This window comes from Loxodonta africana, chromosome 17 (genome assembly GCF_030014295.1).
Source record: "Loxodonta africana isolate mLoxAfr1 chromosome 17, mLoxAfr1.hap2, whole genome shotgun sequence".
Classification (NCBI taxonomy): domain Eukaryota; kingdom Metazoa; phylum Chordata; class Mammalia; order Proboscidea; family Elephantidae; genus Loxodonta; species Loxodonta africana.
In genome coordinates this window covers 42,239,327-42,262,052 of record NC_087358.1, presented here as the reverse complement: position 1 = coordinate 42,262,052, position 22,726 = coordinate 42,239,327, and the positions used below count along the sequence as shown (strand labels likewise).

General features: G+C 37.0%; 1 protein-coding gene across 2 annotated transcripts in view; it reads right to left on the bottom strand.

Moving 5' to 3' along the window:
* The window catches only part of PCDH9 (protocadherin 9), a 1,059,620-nt gene that overhangs the window by 321,817 nt on the left and 715,077 nt on the right, over positions 1-22,726 (bottom strand). The window lies entirely within an intron of this gene.

Here is a 22,726-nt window from a genome sequence, read left to right as displayed (position 1 = left end):
CTGGAAATGACGTATCACATTCCATTAGTCAGAACGAGTTACAGGACCCTGCCTAGCTGCAAACCAGTTGGGAAATATAGGGGAGCAAATGGACTATTAAGGAGCTCTGGTGGTACAGCGGTTAAAGCTACCGGCTGCTAATTGAAAGGTCGGGGGTTCAAACTCACCAGCAGCTCCGAGGCAGAAAGATGTGGCAGTCTGCTTCCATAGAAATTTGTAGCCTTGGAAACTCTATGGGGTCGCTATGAGTTGGAGTTGACTCAATGGCCAAAACCGACTCAGTGGCAGTGGGTGTTAAAATAGAACTTTATTAGTGAGGATTGTTCTCTCTGTCATAATAACCTATGGTTTATATGTCATAAACGGTATTGCAATATTCTGACCAGGTTGCACTACAAATTATGTCTGTGATGCTTGTCTTGAGGGGATAATTGAATCACAAAAATTCAAATTATAACTGGCAATAAATGCCTAAATTTTGGGTTTAAATTGTCTTAGTTAGATATCCACTGTGGCAAACACTCCAACTACAGCTGTTTGATAGAAAAAGAAATTATTCACAGTGCTTCTTGGAGACAGAAAAACATTATTTCACAGCAAAAAGGGCAACCAGGAAAAAAAGGCAGGAAAAACCCATGAACCTAAGTACGTGAAAGGTAAAACCGGATTGGCAGCTATGTTTGTTATTTAAAATCAATACTTAAGAGCCTTTCCTTCTTCTCAAAGATAAAGGAGTTATCAGAGCTAATGGCTGATGTGAGTGCTTAGCACTGTTTTAACAGATTACAGGTCGATTTTAATTTTGCTTTACAAATTACCATCAATAAGATTATGGATGAGAGACACCGGCAATACTGCTGAGGAAGTAGTCTACCCTTTCAAGTTCAAATAGATCAGAGAAGAACATAAGGGGGAAAAAAACCTGCCAGCAGACATGGAAAAAGGAGTGTATTTTGTTCATTGCATAAACCATGAAAAATCTAACTGACTTAAGTACACTGTAATTGAAGCTGACAATTATATATCAGGAAAGTTTGGCTAAAACTTTAGAAGAATCTCCTCATTGAATCCAGAAAGGTGACATTGAAAGTTCTTAAAATACACTAAATCACTAAAAGATATACATATATTCACAGAATTTTAAAATGTAATACTAGGTGTAGACTATTTTTCATGTTTACATTTTAGAACTATTCTTCTCAAGCGTGTTCTTTTCACAGGAAATTAGAAAACTTCAGAGAACTATGTTAAGCACGTACTTCTCATCTGCCCATAAATATATAAATCACCATGTACATGATTATACAATTATTTATATTGTTTTTAGCTTACTGTACCAGGAGCCTTCATTTCCCTCGTACTAGTTAGCTATAATAGAATTCTCCTCTAAATGTAGTCAGCATTCTTTAAAAAGGGAAGAAAACTAAAGCAAAAACACGCAGGCTATTTTAATATGAAAAATGTATGATTATGTTTATAGAGTCCATTTAGACTTAAAGTTAAGGGAATGACCAAAACCTGAAGGAGATGGGTTAAGAAAACAGTTGGCTTTTATAAAAGGCACACGGAATGCGCATTCAGACGATGGCAGAATTGTGTACAAAGGTCAGCACCGGGAGTAGGATCAAACTATAGACCAAGAACAGAAAAACAATTATGAGCCAGGCATGCCACTCATTTTTTTCACTTTTATTATTAAATTTCAACAGTATTATATAAAGGAAAAATCACTTAAGCAAAAAAGATTCTACTATTACATAAATCTATACTTTAAAAAAAAAAGTCTTTTATGATATGAAACATTTTAGCATAGTCAAAAAAAAGGCCAAAAGTTCCGTCCTATAGCTGCCTTATGAGGGGGAGGAGGGGTGGCCAAGGCTCCCCTCTACTCCTGTCTCTGCTTTTCCGGTCATTTCAGAAGGCCTCTGTGAGATTCCATTCTCTGCAAAGTGCACAAAAAGATATTTCACAAGGGGAGAGTTAAAGAGTTGCTGAGGAAGAAAATATCCCCAAAGTCCTCTTTGGCACAGGCAGAAAGAGGAAACAACAACAAAAAAAAACAACCTTTTTTGCCTCCTTGAGACTTTCAGAAAGTGCCCTAGTACACACTCAGTTTCCCTGGAGCGACTGCCGAAGTCAGCGCCTCAAGCAGAGAGGGCAGGCGCTAACAGTAAAGGAAGTCAGTGATGCAAAGTAGGGGCTTAGTCTGGAAAATGCCGGATTCCCTTCAGACCACTCTGGATGCAGTCAGCCAGAAGCTAAAATTTGGTTCTCAAGACTCCTTGGGGCAAAGGTTCACATGGCTTATTCTGTAAATTGTGCCTAGGATTGTTTTTAGTTGTAATTAAGGGAACTGAAATTCTGTAAACCAAATGAAAGATTTTGTCAATGAAGTGAGACATAATTACCTGATGGTAGTTGAAAGTTCTTAATTTGTATTTCAGTGACAAAGCTGACAAGCACCGAGTTTTGAGGATTTGAGAAGCAGGGTCAGGAGGAATCATTAAAAGGCTAGGAGTGGAACTTCCCACTTAGTTTCTCTTAAGCAGTGAATTTGAAGTCTATTGTTTCCATTAGCAAGAACTACTGATTTACCATTGATTACAAGGAGCAGAGGATTGTCAGGAGAGCAACGAATAAAATGTCTACCTTTCAATTTGCTAATTTATATCCTCTTAAGTATTAATAAAGGAGCCCTGGTGGCTCAATGGTTAAGCACTCAGCTGTTAACTGAAAGGTCAGCGGTTCAAATCCACCAGCCGCTCTGTGGGGGAAAGATGTGGCAGTTCACTTCCACAGAGTTTTACAGCCTTGGAAGCTGTATCGGACAGTCCTATAGGATGGCTGTGAGTCAGAATAAACTTGGTGACACCTAACAACAATGGAAGTATTAATATGTTCACTCTCCTCGTCCCTGATAATCTTGGTGATCAGAAAAGCAAATTGTCTAAATTAATAAGCTACCAACAGCTCACATTTTTAGAGAAAAAAAATTTTTTTTTTTTCTCTTTAAAACCTCCTGAGGAAGATATTATCACAGCCTTAACATGAAGAAACTGGGCTTCATATCAAAGTTAAGCAACTATCTGATACCAAATAACTGAAAAGGCTGGATCAAGATTCAAGTGGAGATCACCCTGGGGCAAAACCCATTCTCTTTCCACTTCATACGACATCTTTGACATCAATAATTCTTTTCAGCATCGTATCTCCACACATAAAGTGGCAACAGAAAATTAAAAAAATTGAAAGTATCAGGGCTATTCAGTCTCAAAATAATTGTTGTTTCTCAACTCTGGTTGTCATAATAGGTAATGATATGAGTTCAAATACATGGTCAACTCATAGACTTCACTACAAGATACCACTGGATTGCAGACTTGAGTGGGAAAATTTAAATCAAGACATCATTTCCCTCAGACCGCAACTTAAAATATATTTTCGATTTAAGGCCACGGTATCTAACTTCTGATTTGTCTAGTATTAGTAACTGTACCTCTACTCAGTCACCCCTCCACTCCATCCATAGAAATGGTATTCAGCTCATCCCAGAAATCAGAGATTATACAGGGTAGGAATTGCATAAATCATGTGAAGCACTAGTAAAGCCATTATCATTGATGACATCATCATTCCTGATATATTTTTTTTTCTTAGCCCAGCATGTAAGTGACTGCATTTTACACATCATTAAACCTTTAAAGAGCTCCTAGTTTTAGACATAAATAGATCTCAGTAAAGCAGATGTACTGAACGCATGAGTGGTCAGAGCCAAGCTGTCTCCCTCGAGTAAGTAGGTGGAGAGCTGTGAAACTGAGTCACAAGGATTCATACAGCCATCCCATAAGAGAATAAAGCAAGTCTTGCAGTTCATGATTACACTCCTCATGTGTATTAACGTTTGGGGTATATGCACATTTGTGCGTGTAAAGTATATATATTATGCATATGTATGCATGCATATATATGTTATTATTGTTAACCCTCAAGTCGATTTCAACTCATAACAACCCCACGTGACAGAGTAGTACTGTCCCATAGGCTTTTCTAGGCTGTAATCCTTATAGGAGCAGATTGCCAGGTCTTTATCCTGAGGAGCCACTGGGTGAGTTCAAACCACCAACCTTTTCATTGGCAGCCAAGCATTTAACTGTTGTATCACCAGCAGTCTATTTCATAATATTAAAAACTCAATTGTCGTGGAGTCAATCCCAATTTATAGCTAATTTATAGGACAGAGTAGAATTGTCCCATAGGGTTTCCAAGGCTGTAATCTTTGTGGAAGCAGACTGCAACATTTTTCTCCTTCATAGTGGCTAATAGTTTCAAACCGCCGACCTGCCGACCTTTCAGTTAGCATCCGAGAGCTTACCCACTGCATAATGAGAGTTCCTTCTTACAGCATCAAAAAAAAAAAAAAAAAAAATTGCCTTTGAGTGGATTCTGACTCTGCCAACTTTTCGGTTAGCAGCCAGGAGCTTAACCATTGTGCCATCTGTCTGCTGTATTACATACAGTAAAACTCTGAACAAAATTCAGTTTTGCATGTTCTCTGAATTACTTGACTTCTGTGAAATTCATTTCATTTTTCTGGATTTTGTTAGACATCTAAGACTGACATCATCACTCTGATGCTTGATATGCATTTCTAACTTGCTTTATTCAAAATAGAACTCTTGTTGATTCCTTCCACCACTCTGTGCAAACCGGCTCCTGCTCTCATTATCCAATTCTGTTAAGTGTTCCTATCTATTCAATTGTGTGTTTAAAAAAAATTCAGGATTTATTGTTGATCCCTCTTCCTTTTCCCCTACAGAAAATTCAATTTATCAGCAAATCCTATTGGCTCTGCTTCCAAAATTGATCCTATGCATATACTTACTCTCTTATTTCCATTCCTACTGCGTTAGTCAAAATGACCACTCTCTCCTTCTTGGGCAGCTGCTGCACAGTTCAAACTGTTCTTCCTGTTTTTTCTGTGGCACTCAATCTACAGGAGCCAAGGATGCATCAAATTTACAAATTGGAGCTTGTCCTTCCCCTGTTTTATAACACACAATGGCTTCTTGTGCTTAAAATAAAGCCTGAACGCCTTATTTCTGAAACAAGGTACTGTGTGATCTGACCACTGTCCACTGCTCTAATCCCTGACCGTGCTCAGACTCACTTACTATATCCCATTTTTAGTGGACTCACTTATTTCCTTCAAGAGTCAAGCCCATTCAACCATTAAGAAGTTTGCATGGGCCTTATTTTGGGATGTTCTTTCCCAAAAACCATTTTCCCAGCCTTAACGTCTTTCTGCTTTCAAGGCTTGACTTAAATGTCACCTCTTAGAGAAAGCAAAACAAAACCCAAACCATTGCCATTCTAATTGATTCTGACCCATGGCAACCCATCTGCATCAGAGTAGAACTGTGTTCTGTAGGTTTTTCAATGACTAATTTTTCAGAAGTAGATCGCCAGACTTCAGTATCCACAAAGGACTGGTTTCAGGACCCCAGTGGATACGAAAATCCAAGGATGTTCATGTCAAATGTTAAATGTTGTAGTATTTGCATATAACCGCCATATATCCTTCCATATACTTTAAATCAACTCCATTACTTATAATTCCTAGTACACTGTAAATGTTATATAAATAGTCATTATACTCTATTGTTTTGGGAATAATGACAAGGAAAAAATTCTGTCCATGTTCAGTACAGACGCAACCATCATAGTACATGTCAGCAACAATGTAACATTTTTTTCCAATATTTTCCATTTGTGGTTGGTTGAATCCAGGGAGAAGGAACCTAAGGATATGGAGGGCTGAGTGTATTTATACCAAACAGGGACTTCTTATCTAGCCAATCTAAATTAGGAGCATACCCATCCCCTACTCTTAAATCCCATTAAACTAAAACAAACCCCATTGCCCTAGAGTTTGATTCCTACTCATGGTGACCCCATGTGTTACAGAGCAGAACTGAGCTCCACAGGGTTTTCTTGGGTGTAATCTTTACGGGAGCAGAGGACCAGACTGCAGTGCTGCTGGGTGGGTTCCAACTGCCAACCTTCATTTAACAGACAAGCTCAAACCGTTATTTTCATCAAAGTGCCTTTCAAAACTAAAATATTTTTATTATTTATATAGTTTTGTTAGTTTATCAGTTATACATTCACCCTCTCCCCCATTGCAGTCCTTTGTAAGGACCATAGTCCGTTTCATTTCCCCTTGTATCTCCAGGGGCTAAAATGTGTCTGACACAGTTGCCATTGAGTTGATTCTGTGTCATGCAGACAACATGTGACAGAGTAAAACTGCTCCATTGGATTTTCTTGGCTATAATCTTTATGGAAGGAGATCTCCAGGTCTTTCTGCTAAGGAGCAGCTGGGTGGGTGGCAGCCTTTAGGTTAGAGCTGATTGAAAACTGCTTGTGCCCCCCAGGCTTCTACCTTACACGGAGTACATGCTTAAGAAACAACTGTGGGATGAAGGAAAGGGCACTGCTGCTGACAATGGAGCCGTGGTGGCACAGAGGTTAAGAGATGGGCTGCTAACCCAAAAGTCAGCAGTTCAAATCCACCAGCCACTGTTTGGAAATTCTACAGGGCAGTTCTACTCTGTCCTTCCTGTAGGGTCACTATGAGTTGGAATCGACTGGACGGCAATAGGTTTGGCTTTTGGTTGCTCACTATAAACCAGAGGCACACAATGTTAAAAGCTAGCAGATCTCCAGGCAAGAGTGACATGACAAACCATTTCAATATTTTTATGGGAAAATTTTGAGATTTAGAACATGGTTTTTAAATATGGCAAAAAAAAAAAACTTATACAGAAGTGGAAAGATTGCTGCATGAGATGTCATTAGCTGAATAAAAGCATCAGTCTTCTGAAAATGCAAGACTACTTTGAAAGAGAGAGCACGATGGTTTTTTTCCCCAGTTTTGCATTCCTCTTGCTGAAATTAATACATTAGTCATAAAATATTCTCTTATTGCTGAAATACCAGAACATTTTGCACAGTCAATAGAGTTAGTTCCCACAAGTGATTTTCCGTCTCTTTCACCCATCTCAGAAATGCAAATACAAAATTGAACTCATGGAGACACGTCACACACATCATGTAGGTGTGTTTTTAATTTTTGATACTTTGGATTTTTGGGGGGTCCATAAATCAATGGAAGGGTTATACTCATCCACACAGATGTAGATATAACCTCATGTGGAGAATATTCTTTCCTTAGAAAATGATACAAATATAACGCTATGTCATAAAATTTGTACATATTCTTCGAACAGTTCTGGATCAACAAATACACTGTCTGAATACTATATACTCATTCACATTTGATGGATGCTAAGATGCCATAGCAATCATTTTTGTTGATAAGCTGCTGTGCCCTGAAATTGTGGCATAACACCCATCCTGATACTTTTGTACAAAGTTTTCATCCTTATACTGAGAACATAATGACATGCAAATAAACAGTGATAACAACTTAAGTGCAGAAAAATAATTATCTGGTTTTGCGATGAAGATTGTTGTTTTACTTTCATGAACGAATGTTCCCTCAAGATTCCCTGGGAATGATAAACAGAAGCTGCACGAACAGCCTAGAAAGTATAGTGAAACAAGGAATTCCTGGAATGAAATTTCTCAGTCTGAGTTCACAGAGTCTGGGGAGAACAGCAGGTTTTGATAGAACAACTGTTAATGCCAGTCGAGGAAAAGGTTCAAATGTATCCTCCATCTTAAATTTTATGCCCTGCTTTCTATCCCTCATCTAGTCAGTGATCTCATCTTCAGACTCTCCTATCACTCAACAATTTTATACGCAACCACAAGATTGTTTTCTACTAAAAATGCTATTTTATGGCAGCACTCACATGTCTTGGTGGTGAAGTGGTTAAGAGCTACGGCTACAAACCAAATAAGGCCAGGAGTCCAAATTCACCAGCCACGCCTTGGAAATCCTATGGGTCAGTTCTACTCTGTCCTATAGGGTCTCTACGAGTCAGAACCAACTCGACGGCAATGGTTTTTTTTTTTTTTTTGGTACTCACATATCTCAATAAAGCTTTATGACCAGTTTCTTTCTTAAGAAAATATAGAGATGTTTATATCCATTCCATTCTAGAACACTGGTCTTTCAGAACATAAATATAAAGTGGCAATTATATCCATTGTTTCAATAAAAAAAAAATGGCCCTATATTTCCTCTTAGAGAAGAAAGCTGCTTGGGAGAGAAGGTCAGATTTAGGAAACAGTGGTCAAAGCCTAAGAAAAGAGCTCACCCTGAGATTTTGTGTATTTTGTGTGTTTGCTCTTCTGTTTCCTGAGGAAGGAAGTAAGGACAGCGGAGAAGGGCAGTATTCAGAGACGGGATTAGAGAGTGTGAGGTCAGACAATAGGGTGGCTCTGGGTGTGGAGAAATATAAACGACACAGTCTCTGAAAGAGGCCTCTGAAAGAAGGTTTCATGTTTAAAAATACGAAAGCCTAATGTTGAATTTTAAGTTGTTTGGCTTTTGATATACTCCTCAGATTTTCCCCACCATAAAATATCTGAAAGCGCCTAATGTTTTAAAAAATGTTTTCCAACAGAGAACCCCTGAGGGAGCAGGAGAGCAGTGGGATGCAGACCCCAAACTCTCATAAAAAGATGACTTAATGGTCTGACTGAGGCTAGAAGGACCCTGGTGGTCGTGGCCCCCAGACCTTCTGTTGGCCCAAGACAGGGACCATTCCCAAAGCCAACTCTTCAGACAGGGATTGAACTGGATAATGGGTTGGAGAGGGATGCTGGTGAGGAGTGAGCTTCTTGGATCAGGTGGACACTTGAGACTATGTTGGCATCTCCTCCCTGCAGGGGAAATGAAAGGGTAGAGGGGGTTAGAACCTGGCGAAATGGACATGAAAAGAGAGTGGAGTGAGGGAGTAGGCTGTCTCATTAGGGGGAGAGCAATTGGGAGTATGTAGCAAGGTGTATATAAGTTTTTGTGTGAGAGACTGACTTGATTTGTAAACTTTCACTTAAAGCACAATAAAAATTCAAAAAGAATATTTTCTGGGAGTGTTTGTTTTTATAGAAAGTCAAGAAATAACTGTGCTTCACTTTGGGTCAATAATATGTGGGCTAAAGGAGCAGCCATCCGGGAGATCAGCCATAGAATGAAAGCCAATGGAAATAACCATAGAAAATAGGGAAGCCCATGAAAATATCCATGAAAATCCAAAAGAAATGGATTTCTGCAGTGTAACTAAGGTGGTTGATCCAAGTTTATCTCCACATCAGGCATTTCCCTGTACTATATATAAATGTCTTGCTTAATAAACAAACGAAAAAACCAAACCCATTGCCGTCAAGTCAATTCCAACTCATAGCGACCCTATAGGACAGAGTAGAACTGCCCCATAGAGTTTCCAAGGAGCGCATGATAGATTTGAACGGCTGGCCCTTTGGTTAACAGCCACAGCACTTAACCACTCTGCCACCAGGCTTAATAAAGAAGTGGTAATAAGGTCTGAGTACTTTATAAACTAGATTGTTACTCCCTTTCTTCACACAAAAGAATTAGTGAAAAAGTAAGAGACTAACTTGAAACCCATCACAAGTAAAATGACTATACCAAAATCACTATCTTTTTAATATGCATTTATTTTGCTAACAGTAATGTTTCCTGAATGAGCTCTGGTGGTGCAATTGTTGAGAGTTTGACTGCTAATGGAAGGGTCAGAGGTTCAAACTCATCGGTAGCTCCACAGGAGAAAGGATGTGGTGGTCTGCTCCCATAAGATTACAGCCTAGGAAACCCTGTGCGGTAGTTCTACTCTGTCCTATGGGGTTGTTACGAGTCTGAATCAATAGCACACAACGTTTCCTGTAGGGACGTACTGTTTATTATGTCAAAGTGATTTGGCCTGTTACTAGTTGTGTTCTGAGATGGGGTTGTCTTTCACATTTTAGAAATCAAATTAACAGTTAGTATTGATGGTCACTTAGCTCATTGTTATAAACATCTAGCTATAATTTTGTTAGGCAGCATCTTATAAAAACAAAACAAAACTCATGCTCCAATTTTTGATGCTTTTGTTTATATGCCAAGAGTAAAACATACTTTTTTAAATGTTAATAGAGACTATTTTGACTTTTCACAATCATACAAGTAAGCTGTATGAAGCGGATGACAGGATCACAGGAAGTCCACTAGGATCATGAGAAAAAGAAAAGGTAGAAGAAAAATGGTATATGAATGAAAGAAAATAGTAAAATAAAAAAATTCCCTATTCTTATATTAAAAAAAAAAATTCCTCAAAATCATTTGTTTATTGGAACTTCAGCCAGTAGTAGAGGAAAGGGCTTATTCAATTCAGTGTTGTTCACTTTAAGTCAATTTCATTTAGAAGTGTGCACTGAGTGTTTTTACTGTGATGAGCACCATGCTGGGTGCTATACAAAGGATACAATGGAGTCTACCTCACTGTTGCTTTCTCAAGGAGTCTGCATTCTAGTTAGGGAGAAAGAGTTTGCATATATGACAGTACCAGACCAGGTGTGAATTAATAAAAACGTGGTAAAGGTTATGGCTTCTTTATTATTTATTTATTTATCTTTTCAGCTCCCTTTTCCTCTGACTCATGTCTTCTTTCTCCCTTTCTTATTACTACACCAGACTGTCGATCTCTGACTGACCTTCAATTATTATTTGGATTTGTTTAGGTTTTACAACACTGAATAGATCTATCCTTCAGCTAATAAATCAATAGACTTGACCTCCACAAATATTACAGTGCAAATGCATGATCCTGACAAAGAAATGCATAGCTCTCTGAAGCCCTTATGCTCCTTTCTTTTGCTTAATGGCCCAGGAGGACAAGTTTGGAGAAACAAACAGTGAAATACAATTTACCACCCGTATCAACAACTCAGCAAAAAATGTTCTATATGAGAGACACAGTCAGAAGTAACATTTTAAAACACAATACCAAATTTAATTGATATTAGACTCAGTGACTTTTCTGTTTACTACCAAATTATGTGAAGATAAGTAATGATCCTTTTGGACACACACACACACACACACACACACAAAATGCAGTTTTTACAGGGTTCCTGCTGTGAATTTTTAACTTTTATTATAAGAGGCATACACGATCACATACATACTAGTTTGATTTAGAACTACATTTTAATTGAAAAATATGTTTTTCTAACATATTCCACTTATGCTGGGTTTGTAGCCTATGCCTAAAGAATTGGTTAATAAACAAACTTACTATGTTATTCTGCACATTTAAGAGCTCTGAATAATTAATCACACACACACATACCCACACACAAACACACTGGTCTGTAAGGAACAAAAGAAAATTATTTTGAGGTGAGAGAACAGGAGAAAGTCAAATGTCCCTTCAACATTCAGTGAACTCAAAGAGGAAAAAAGCAAATTATAGTCATGAACATATAGGTAAATCTTGAGCAACATCCTGAAGAAAAGGAGGGACACTAGTACAGGGATCTGAAGGTGAAAGTTAATGGCAGATCTGGAAAGGAGAGGGTTTCACCACACTGCTTGGATGTAAGACAGATGGGTCTCCATATGAAAATATGAAACAATATGTAGCATGAGATATTGGTATACTTGGAATTTCTATTGCCTCTTTTTTTTTCTTCCTTTTTATGAATAGTCATTTTTTAAAAAATTAGAAAATGCAGATAAATAAAAATTTACAATGTTAGCCATAAGTCGGAATCGACTCGACGGCACTGGGGATAAGGCTACTACTCAAAATTAATGTTTTGGTGTTTTTCTCTATATATGCTATATACAATATGTTATATAACCTTCATCACTTAAAGATATATCATGAATATTTTTCAATGTCATTACATGTTTTTCTTAATATAATTTTTAAATACTACACAGTATATCCCACAGATGCTCCAAAAGTCATCCATCAAATCACCGTTCTTGGGTATTTTGGTTGTTTATTGGTTGAGGGGTGTTTCTATTTACAAAGAAAATTAAGACGAGAGGTAGGGTGATCAAAAATTAATTGAATAAGATTTATAGTGAACACAAACTAAGGGCAAATGATATTTTATTAAAAAAAAAAAGGTAAGTGGTTAGGTTCATCAAGTGGTTAGATTTAGGCAACAGTTTTCGAATATAGAATTTTATTAGAAAACCCCCCAAAAACCAAACCTGTTGTCGTCAAGTCAATTCCCACTCATAGTGACCCTAAAGAATTTATGGAGGATGAAAAATACAGACTAAATATATTACAGTTACCTTTCCAAGAGACATAAAATAAAAAGGTATTTTATTTCATTTCTTAATTAAAAGAAACAAATAAATGGCTCTCAATATACAAGGAAAATTCATAAGTATATAGAGTATATTTTATAATAATTTCAGTACTTATATGATTGATCATTTTGTATGAAATAAACAAATTGTAAAACTGACCAGAATATCTGTTAATTAACTATTCATTAATGAGAATATATTATTTTTTATAACATTCTGAGGCATAACAGATACAAAATCTTATCACTGTTTTAAAGTAACAAGACATTTTGCTTTGTAATATATATTAAAAAAAAAAATTAGGTGAGGCCTAATAAGGTTTGATAGAGCTCTGGTGGCGCAGTGGTTAAGTGATAAGGCTGCTAATCAAAAGATCGGCAGTTCAAACCCAACAGCTACTCTTTGGAAACCCTATGGGGCAGTTCTACTCTGTCCTATAGGGTCACTATGAGTCGGAGTCAACTCGACAGCACTGGGTTTGGTTTTTAGTAAGGTTTGAATTATGTTTTCTACGAGTGAATATTCATTGTGATGTGGTAAGTTATACTACTCAAATAGTACACTCACATATGATATCCGATACTCTGTTCTAATTCCTATCTTCCCAGGCATCTACTGTGAACTGTTGTGGTCTATATCAAACGACATTATAATACATTTGGAAACTTCTTTAAGAGCAACAAATACACTTAATTAAAAAAAAAAAAATTGACCCTTTGCTTGGTATTTGTAGACCTATCAAAATGATTTACTCATCTAACTGTACATAGAAAATTACAATATCCATAGACTGGATGTTACTGCAAAATAGAAGGGTTATTATCAAAGAGTTAGTAAGCTCTATTTAGGCTAAAAGCAGCAATTAAATGGCATTGGTGTTCTTTTTTACCTTGTTACCATGAGAAATAATTGTCCTCTCCTGCCCTCCATGTAAGTTGTACTCCTGGCTACCATCCTCATTATCATTTGACAGTTCAACTGCTAAAAGATTGCTGCTCTTATATAATTATTCTTATTAGTCATTCTTCATAACAAGCTTGTGAGATAAGTCAAGCCTACTGCATATGTAATGACAAATCTCAATAGTGAGTGGGAAAATAATTCTTCTGAGGTCATAAAAAAATGGTCAAATGTTTGGGCACAACAATGACATTTTTCTTCTCCCAGCCTACCGATTTATTCAACATTCTGTTCCTGGTTATCTTGACTGGGTCTTGGCTGTAAATACATCACCATCTGTGCTTGAATTAATATGACTACCTATGGAAATCTACAATTTGCTGTAGTTGCTCTTAAAACAATTTGGTAGTGACGTTACTTTCAAATATATGTGTTTTTACAGACAGTGTGTTAAAATGGAAGAAACAAAGGAAGAGGATTTAGAGTCAGAAAACTTATGTTTCACTTCTGATTCATTTTGACCACCTAAACTTGGATAAATTTTTAACCCTTCTGATTTCCACTGTTGTTAATTAGGGCCCAATTCAACTATCACCTCCTATCTGTGATTTTCCTTTCCTTCTAGAAAGACTGCCCCATTGCCTTATGTGAGTTCCTGGAAGTCAACAACTCTGTCCTGTTCATCTTTGTATGACTAGATTCCCGCACAGCATCTGGCACAGGGTGGCATACCAGACCGAGAGTATAGACGCCATGGTTTATAAACTGAAAAGTGATTTATAGATTTACGTCTTTATCTTTAGCATTAGCAAGTGGCAGTCCTGTAAGGGTTTTTAGTTTGAATGTCATTTTTTTCCCCCAGGGGGAACAAAATAAATGGTAATGCAAACAACTAATTTGTCAGCATTACTTGCATATGGACATAGGTGTCCTGAACAATTCCACTGCTATTTTTTGTTTGTTTATTTATTTGTTTTAACCTTATTGGGCCTCCAGTCCATTTTCTCATCTGCCCTATTCCTCTCCATCAGACTCCTTTAGCTTTTTTTTTTCTCCCCTACTTTCTATTTTAAAACTCTATGATCAGTCCATATAATCCCTCCAGTCAATAGACTATCTTTCCTTGTCTATCTGGACAAACCCATTCAAGAAAACACCACCTCTAAATAAACTCACTTTTCTGTTCCCTGCATATCTACACCCAAGCTACTAACCATTGCTGGAGAATACCACACTACACAATCAGGATGGTTCAACTACATATTTGTGGTCACATATCTCAACTGGAGCCTCAACATTACTTGGCTATAACTATGTTGGTTCTCTTGTCAATTTGCTTGGACCTTCTCCACAGTCACTTTTCCCACTTAGCTCTGTCTCCTCAAACCTCTATTCAGTTTCCCTTCTTCCAAAATTTCATTTATCTTCTTTCCTCTCTTTACTGGACCAGCCTCACCTCATGCAAATGATCTTCTAATTTATAGAAGATATAGAAGTCCTCAGATGAGATAACTTCAAACTGATGATATACAACCTCAAATTGATGATATAGACCAACACATTATTCTCTCATTTTACAAGGGAGTGTCACTTAGTCTTCCCTTCTGGGCTCTGTATCCTAATCCCTGCAGCCTTATTAAGACCTTATGCTGTCAAAGAAATCTCATTTGTGTCTTCAGACTCTCATCTGCTTCTGGATCTTTGAAATAGATTAAATTATGTTTATATTCAAAAACGATTTATTTAAGCCAATGAGACTAGATCCAAAAAACGAAACCTGTTGCTGTCAAGTTGATCCCGACTCATAGCGACCGTATAGGACAGAGCAGAACTGCCCCATAGAGTTTCCAAGAAGCACCTGGTGGATTCGAACCGCCGACTTTTTGGTTATGAGCTGCAGCTCTTAACCACTACGCCACCAGGGTTTTCATGCGACTAGATATCACTTTATTTTTCTATTTTCTTTCAACCTATGATTCTTGAAAAAGTCACATCTTTCATAGTTTCCATCAGCTTATTCTCCACTCCTTAACTAAGTTCAGTGTGGCCTCTGTCATTGATTGCTCATAGAAGCTGTCCTGCTAAATTTACAAATGATTCCAATGTCATGAAGCCCTTTAGAAGAGGAAATAAAGATGGGCCTAGTAGTAACAACTACCCATCTGTCAGTCTGTTGAAATGTGCTGGCTTGCATGCTGCTAGATGCTGGGTCACCTATGGTAGTTTCAGCGGAGCTTCTAGACTAGGAAGAAAGGCCTGACAATTTACTTCTGAAAATTAGTCAGTGAAAAACCCTATGGACCCCAACAGGGTATTTTCCGATATAGGGCTGGAAGACAGACCCCCTAGTTGGAAGGCACTCAATATACACACTGGCCGCACAATGGACTTGAGCATACAAAGCATTGTGAAGGTGGCACAGGACCGACAACGTTTCGTTCTGATGTACGTCATGTTGCAATGAGTTGGAGGCAACTTAATGACAACTAACAATAACAACTGGCAACAATAGGGATATTTATGTTTGGAAAATGTTTATATTTACATTTCTATTCCTAGCCTTTTACTAGTTGCTAACACAAACATCTCCAGTTGGATTTCTCACAAACGTCTATCATCCCTCCAGTGGCTCCTACTTCAGTTAATGGCACCATAATTCACCCAGTTGCTTGAGTCAGAGTCGTGGGAATCTTCACTGATATCTCCCCTGATTCCTCCTCATATCTAATCCCATCAGCATTTACTTAAAATCTGTCAATGGTTCTCCACTGCTTTGGGGAATAATGTTGAAAGAATTAGAAAGCCAGCAAAGTGCTGCATGATCTCTCCCTGCTGGCCATTCTTCTCTCCACTGAACATGCTCTGAACACATTACCTTCTTTTACTTCCTTAAATTTGCCTTGTTCTTACTTGCCCTCAGCCTTAGCATTCCATGTTCTCACTGTGTGATATCTTATCCATTCATCCTTTTCATTCTTTAATTCTTAGCTAAAATGTCTTTTCCTCAGAGACATTCCCTGACCATCCTCATCCAACTATATCAAGTTTCTCTTTTTTCACTATCAACCAAACCAAAACCAAATTCATTGCCTTCAAGTCCATTCTGACTCCTAGTGACTCTACAGGACAGAACAGAACTGCCTCATAGGCTTTCCAAAGCTGTAATCTTTATGGAAGCAGGCTGCCATATCTTTCTTCCAATGGAGTGGTTGGTGGGTTCAAACTAGTAACCTTTGGGTGCGTAGCCAAGCACTTAACCACTGTGCCAACAGGGCTCCTTTCACTCTCACTTTATTGAATTTATTATAATTTATATAAATTAGTTATATCTTACTTTCTCACTTTTAAGACCCATGAGAGAAGGAACCATATGTATTTTTTAATATTCTATGCCCACTATTTAGCATAGTTTTGTAGATTTTTTTTTTTTTTTGTAGAGAATAGCTGCTTAGTAAATAATTAGATGTTATGTGTGGATATTTACTATGGGTATTATACAATAATCATTCATCAGATTAGAAAATACAAGTGAAATGCTTTTGATTTCAAAAAAAAAAAAATTGCCATTTTAACCATACAGTTTTTTAAAAAAAATTTTAGCCTATATAAAATAAGCAATTTCCATAAAATATCAAAACAGGGGAAGAGTAAAACAAAAATTCTTCTACAGTCCAAAGCAAGCAGCCTTTCCTTTTATAATCAGCATGGATTTAGAAATTATTTGTAAATTCAAATCAACTATTAAAACATAAACTTTTATTGTTTTGATAGTTTCATCCCTTTAGAGCTACAAAAGTTAATATGTAACCCAAAATGATAATTTTAAGTGAAATATGTAGCTCTATGTGATTAGACATTATGTTAGCACATATATTTCTTTTACACATACACACAGATACACAAATATACATGCACAGAGGTATATGTAACATATATTTCTTTTATAATACCCATAATCTTAGCAGTCAAATTTAGGGTCATAGACTCAAACCTTTACAGCTGTTATAGAGCCTCTGAGGGAATCTTTTTAAGAGTGTTAAAGATAGCATTCACAGTTAGAGTGCTAACCTTGGTAGATCACTAAATAAGAAACTACTAATGAGACATGCCCTTCCTCTAGCCAATGCTTCTTTTTAATTCACCATGACAGTCATCTACACCATCCCTGCAAAGTAATCTGTTTTGTTTTGGAATCATAATTACATATTGACAAGTTAAACTGTGAGACCTAAATCAGGGGGATTTAGGCTGTTATGGGAACATTCTCATGGGGAAAACCTAAAGGGATATCAATTATTTTGCACAATCTCACTCCTTTTAAATCTTCTGTTCTTGCATGGAATGAAATCCTAGGAGAAGAGCAGCTACAGAAAAACTAGATGCAGCACTTTACCATGGGATTGAGAAATAGCTTCTATGGGTAATTAAAATTAAAACAGGTGTAACTCATCAGTGAATATATTCTGACAAAGACATTTCTATTATTGTTACATATTCCTTTGTATTTCTACAAAGGAATTAAACAGTGTTAATATAAAATTTTTTTCTTTTTTTTTTTTTTAATATCACATACCCACCCACTGCCATTGAGTCGATTCCGACTCATAGCGACCCTATAGGACACAGTAGAACTGCCCCATAGGGTTTCCAAGGAGCACTTAGGAGATTCAAACTGCCGACCTTTTGGTTAGTAACCATAGCTCCTAACCACTACACCACCAGGGTTTCCTAATATCACATAGTATATATATAATTATGAAGACATTATATCTCCTTGAACAAAAAATACCACATAACTTCATGGACCAAGAAATCAAAAAACGATCTCGCTGAGTAATAATCTTCTCTTATATAATTTAAATTAATTTCCAAAGTCTTTGCTAATGACAAACCAAAACCAAATCCAATGCCATCGAGTCGATTCCGACTCATAGCGACCCTATAGGACAGAGTAGAACTGCCCCATAGAGTTTCCAGGGAGCGCCTGGCGGATTCGAACTGCTGACCCTTTGGTTAGCAGCCGTAGTACTTAACCACTACGCCACCAGAGTTTAGCACATATACTAAAAAAAAATTGGAATGATACAGATTAGATTGCTAATGATACACGAGACCAAAATTACTGCTATGGATTTCTTCAGTGAACTTATCAAATAACAAATACATAAAACAAATACACAGAAAATTTAAAATTAGAAATATCCATATGCTATTATCTAATGGTATAAAAATTAAGATGGATCTTTAAATAAAAAATGTATTTTTAGAAATGAGGCATCTTAAGTGTAGAGTTATAATTTACAATAACCAAAATCTACTCTGGATATCAGGGACAGGAATTGCCAAGTAAATAATAGAACTTGAGATGGATTATGGAGACATTTTTATTTAATTTAAATTTTGTTTCACTAATGACATTTTGAAGTAATATTTATATTATCAATATTATATGAATTCCACATTTGGAATTCAAAATACTTACATCGCCAGGAAACTTGGGATGTTCTGACACCTATTTCAGAGGTTTGTTGACATCCCTGGTCTATAGCCCTGAAATATACTGCATAGGCTGTATAGTTCATATCTCTATTTTTATTACTTTTGTATCCCAAAAGAAATTGAAACAGCCTGGTTCACTGATAGGGGATTGCTTTCATATTTTCTTAAGTTTTGCAGTTCCACCTGAGTTGAAGAGCGTTAGTTATCAGTTAAAAGAGGGTTTTCAGAGTTATGGATTTTAGCACTTTGTTGACTGGGGATTCTGATGCTCTGCAAACTTGGCTAAAACCCAGAAGGTGACAAATGCATGAAAAGTTGAAAAACAGGACACACAACTGTAAGCTCAGCTGATAAACTTCTGCCATAGGTTTACTATTTCTTAAAGTGCTGATGCCAAGTGAAAGGAGGGAAAATTGATCTGAAACTAATTTCTGGGGCTTTCTTTTTATCATGACCAGTGATTTCATGCAGATGCAAGTTTATATTTATCTTCATTAAAGGTAAGCTTGTTATGTACCTATCAAGAGATAACAGAAATCATATAAAAGTTTGATAGTATCATATATATTCCTAATGCGTTCAATATGGTCTATGAAGACACTTAAATCAAGTGAAAAAAATTATTAAAATCCATATATATTAGAAAAAAATGCATTTTTCCAGATAATTTGTTCAAGTGTTCTTCAGCATCAAAGAAGATATCATACTTCCTGGGCTCACAGTATCTTCTATCTAAACATGATGATACAGGCAGTCCCCGGGTTCTGAATGAGGTCAGTTCCTGTGTCTTTAAGTCAGATTTGTAGGTAAGTCGGAACAGTTCTTATTTAGCCTTATTTTAGCAAACGAAAAGGCTTGAAAGCTTTTCAATGTTTTGAAAGCTGCACATGGCAGCAAGTGAAGGTGATTGTAACGAAGAATTTGTTACAAGTTGGGAATGGTGCAGTTGTTTCAAAACCAAAAACCAAACCAAACTCATTGCCATCGAGTCGATTCCGACTCATAGCGACCCTATAGGACAGAGTAGAACTGCCTCACAGAGTTTCCAAGGCGCACCTGGCAGATTCGAACCACTAACCTTTTTTGGTTAGCAGCCGTAGCACTTAACCACTGCACCACCAGGGTTTCCAGTTGTTTCAAATTGAGGGCAAATTTATGTAACATTAAAAGGTAAGTATGAGTTGTCTGTAAGTCAGACATCTGTCACCCGGGGACTGCCTGTAGACTATTCAGGGGAGGCACTAATCGTAGTAAAAAAGACAGAGGCTTCCCAGTCAATGAGAACTGACTTTCAGTCAGATGTTATTGGCTGTCTGACTTTGGACAAATTAATCAAGTCTAATGAGCTTCACTTTTTAAATCTTTAAAGTAGAGTTATTAACTCTTCATTCTGAAGGGTAGATGGGAAGAGGAAATGATTTTAAAGTGCCTGGTCTAAGGCCTTGATAAGCACTCAGGATGTTGACCGAGTGGTTATAAATTTTGGTTCATGGGTACAAAATGACTAGAAAACTTGCTTATGATAGCAACTTCTAAACCAATGTTCTCAAACACTTCAATTTCAGTCTAGCATACTTTAAAGGAAGAAAATAAATGTCCAAAACTAGAAACTATATTGAAGTGTCTAGTAGTCCACAAGTTAAGTAAAATAAAGGGAAAATCAGGCCTTGACTGATCTATTGAATGTCTCATTTCCTGCATTGGCTCTTCTTTGAAACACTACAATAATGGTAACAACACCATGTCATATCTGAGGTAAAAGAAACAATAACTTCGATAAACTTTGAAGGAACCAATTGAGTTCACATTGTTCTCTGCCAACTAGCCATATTACTCTTCCCTTGAAGTTCTAGTCATCCTTTAAGCTTCTTTAAGCTTTGCAGATCTGAGAGCTTCTTTATTATATCTGCAAGGCAGGTAACTTGTAACACTATCGTTGATCCTCACTTGAAACATTCAATATGGACCTTTATTTTTCTGCCAGAGTAGGTCAAGGAAACTCAGTGACTAACCAGTAGGGGCTGTGGCTCTAGGATAAACTTCTGCCCATTTCTTTATAACCACGGAATTACATATTTAACGGAAGCTCCTCCATTCTACAGGTACATGGTCTCTTAATTACTTCGTCTGTAGTTTTGGCATGCATAATAAATGGGGAGCTCTTTCTTCCAAAATTGATGTTCCTATTAGTTTCATTCTGTAGTAGCCATTAACCACAACTAAAATATAAATATATAAATCATAATAAGTGTTCCATAATGGAGATCATAAAATCTACTACATAAAATGACTTCATATAAATATAATGAAGTATATCACTAGCCAAAATGCTGAACTTCGAACTGGAAAAAAACTGCAACAGGGACAAGCAGTGTTAAATCATCACCAAACAAAATACTGCAAATCCATTTGTTGAAGGTCAAAAACATGAATGGGAATGGTGTGAGAAACATATTCCAGTATTGGAGAAAACAATCATTACTTATGCAGAAAATGTGACTTTGAATCTAGAAATTCAATATCATGGCAAGATGAGGAGAGAGGAAGTGAGAGGAAGCTGCCAACCAAAAATGTTGTCACAATATAAAACATGGTAAAAAATGAGCATATCAATCAGTTAGATTGGGCTTATTTATTTCTACCCTACCTTATTCCAAAAAGAGTTTGAAGTAGTTGACTCTCAAACTGAGTAAACCAAAATAGTGCCTCGTATACAGTAGGCTCTCAGATATCTTAGGAAGAATGTAATGAGAAGGAAAGAACTTAGGAAGGAAGGAAAGTGATAGAGGCAGGATTCATTTTAGAACTGTCTAACGAAATGAGTGTTCTTAACTATTAGAAAAAAATCAATGATCGAGTTGGCCTCACTGGAGTACACAAATTGAGATGATCCTGGAAATAATTTAAAAAACTCAGGAAATCATTCTAAAGCCAAATTAGGTCTAAACCATAAAGATATTTTTGAAGATGTCCAAATGTCTTTCTTTAAATTGTATTTTTGCCTCTCCAGTTTCCAGGATTAATAGGATTATATTGTCTCTAAACCCTGTTGCCGTCAAGTTGGTTTCAACTTCATAGCAACCCTGTAAGGCAGAGTAGAACTGCCCCATTGAGTTTCCAAGGCTGTAATCTTCACGTGGAGCCCTGGTGGTGTAGTGGTTAAGAGCCTGGCTGCTAACCAAAAGGTCAGCACTTTGAATCCACCAGCTGCTTCTTGGAAGCCCTGTGGGGCAGTTCTAGTCTGACCTATAGGGTCGCTATGAGTTAGGTTCAATGTTAACAAGTTTGGTTTGGTTTTGGGATACATCTGTAAAGACTATAGATTCAAGGCTTATATAAAACTTATTGGTCAATGTTATCTGACATGAATGATTTAATTAGAAGATAACAAATATTTTTGTATAGTATCTATAGGTCCCTAGGTGTCGTAAATGGTTTGTGATCAACAACTAATATAAAGGTTGACAGTTCCAACCTACCCAGTGGCACCTCTGAGGAAAGGCCTGATGATCTACTTCCATAAAGATTAAAACCCATTCCTGTCAAACCGATTTCAAGATTACAGCCAAGAAAAACCTATGATGGAGTTGTATTTTATAACACATGGGGCTGCCATGAGTCAGAATTGACATTATGGCAATGGCAAAGGGCTTGGTTTTTTTTTTTTTTTTTTTTTTTTGGTTATAGCATATAAGGAGCCTTGTTTGCACAGTGGTTAAGAGCTCAGCTGCTAACCAAAAAGTCGACAGTTCAAACCTACCATCTGCTCCTTGGAAACAGTATGGGGCTGTTCTACTCTGTCCTATAGGTTCACTATGAGTTGGAATTGACTGGATGACAACGGGCTGGTTGGCTGGTTATCTATATGGAAAATTTATATCCTAGGTCAATTTAATCAACTTTTCCTTTGCCATTATTTATCAATTTAAAATATCTTTAAGCACTTGGCTGCTAAACAAAAAGTTGGCAGTTGGAACCCACTCAGCAGTTCCAAAGGACAAAGACCTGGCAGTCTGCTGCTGTAAA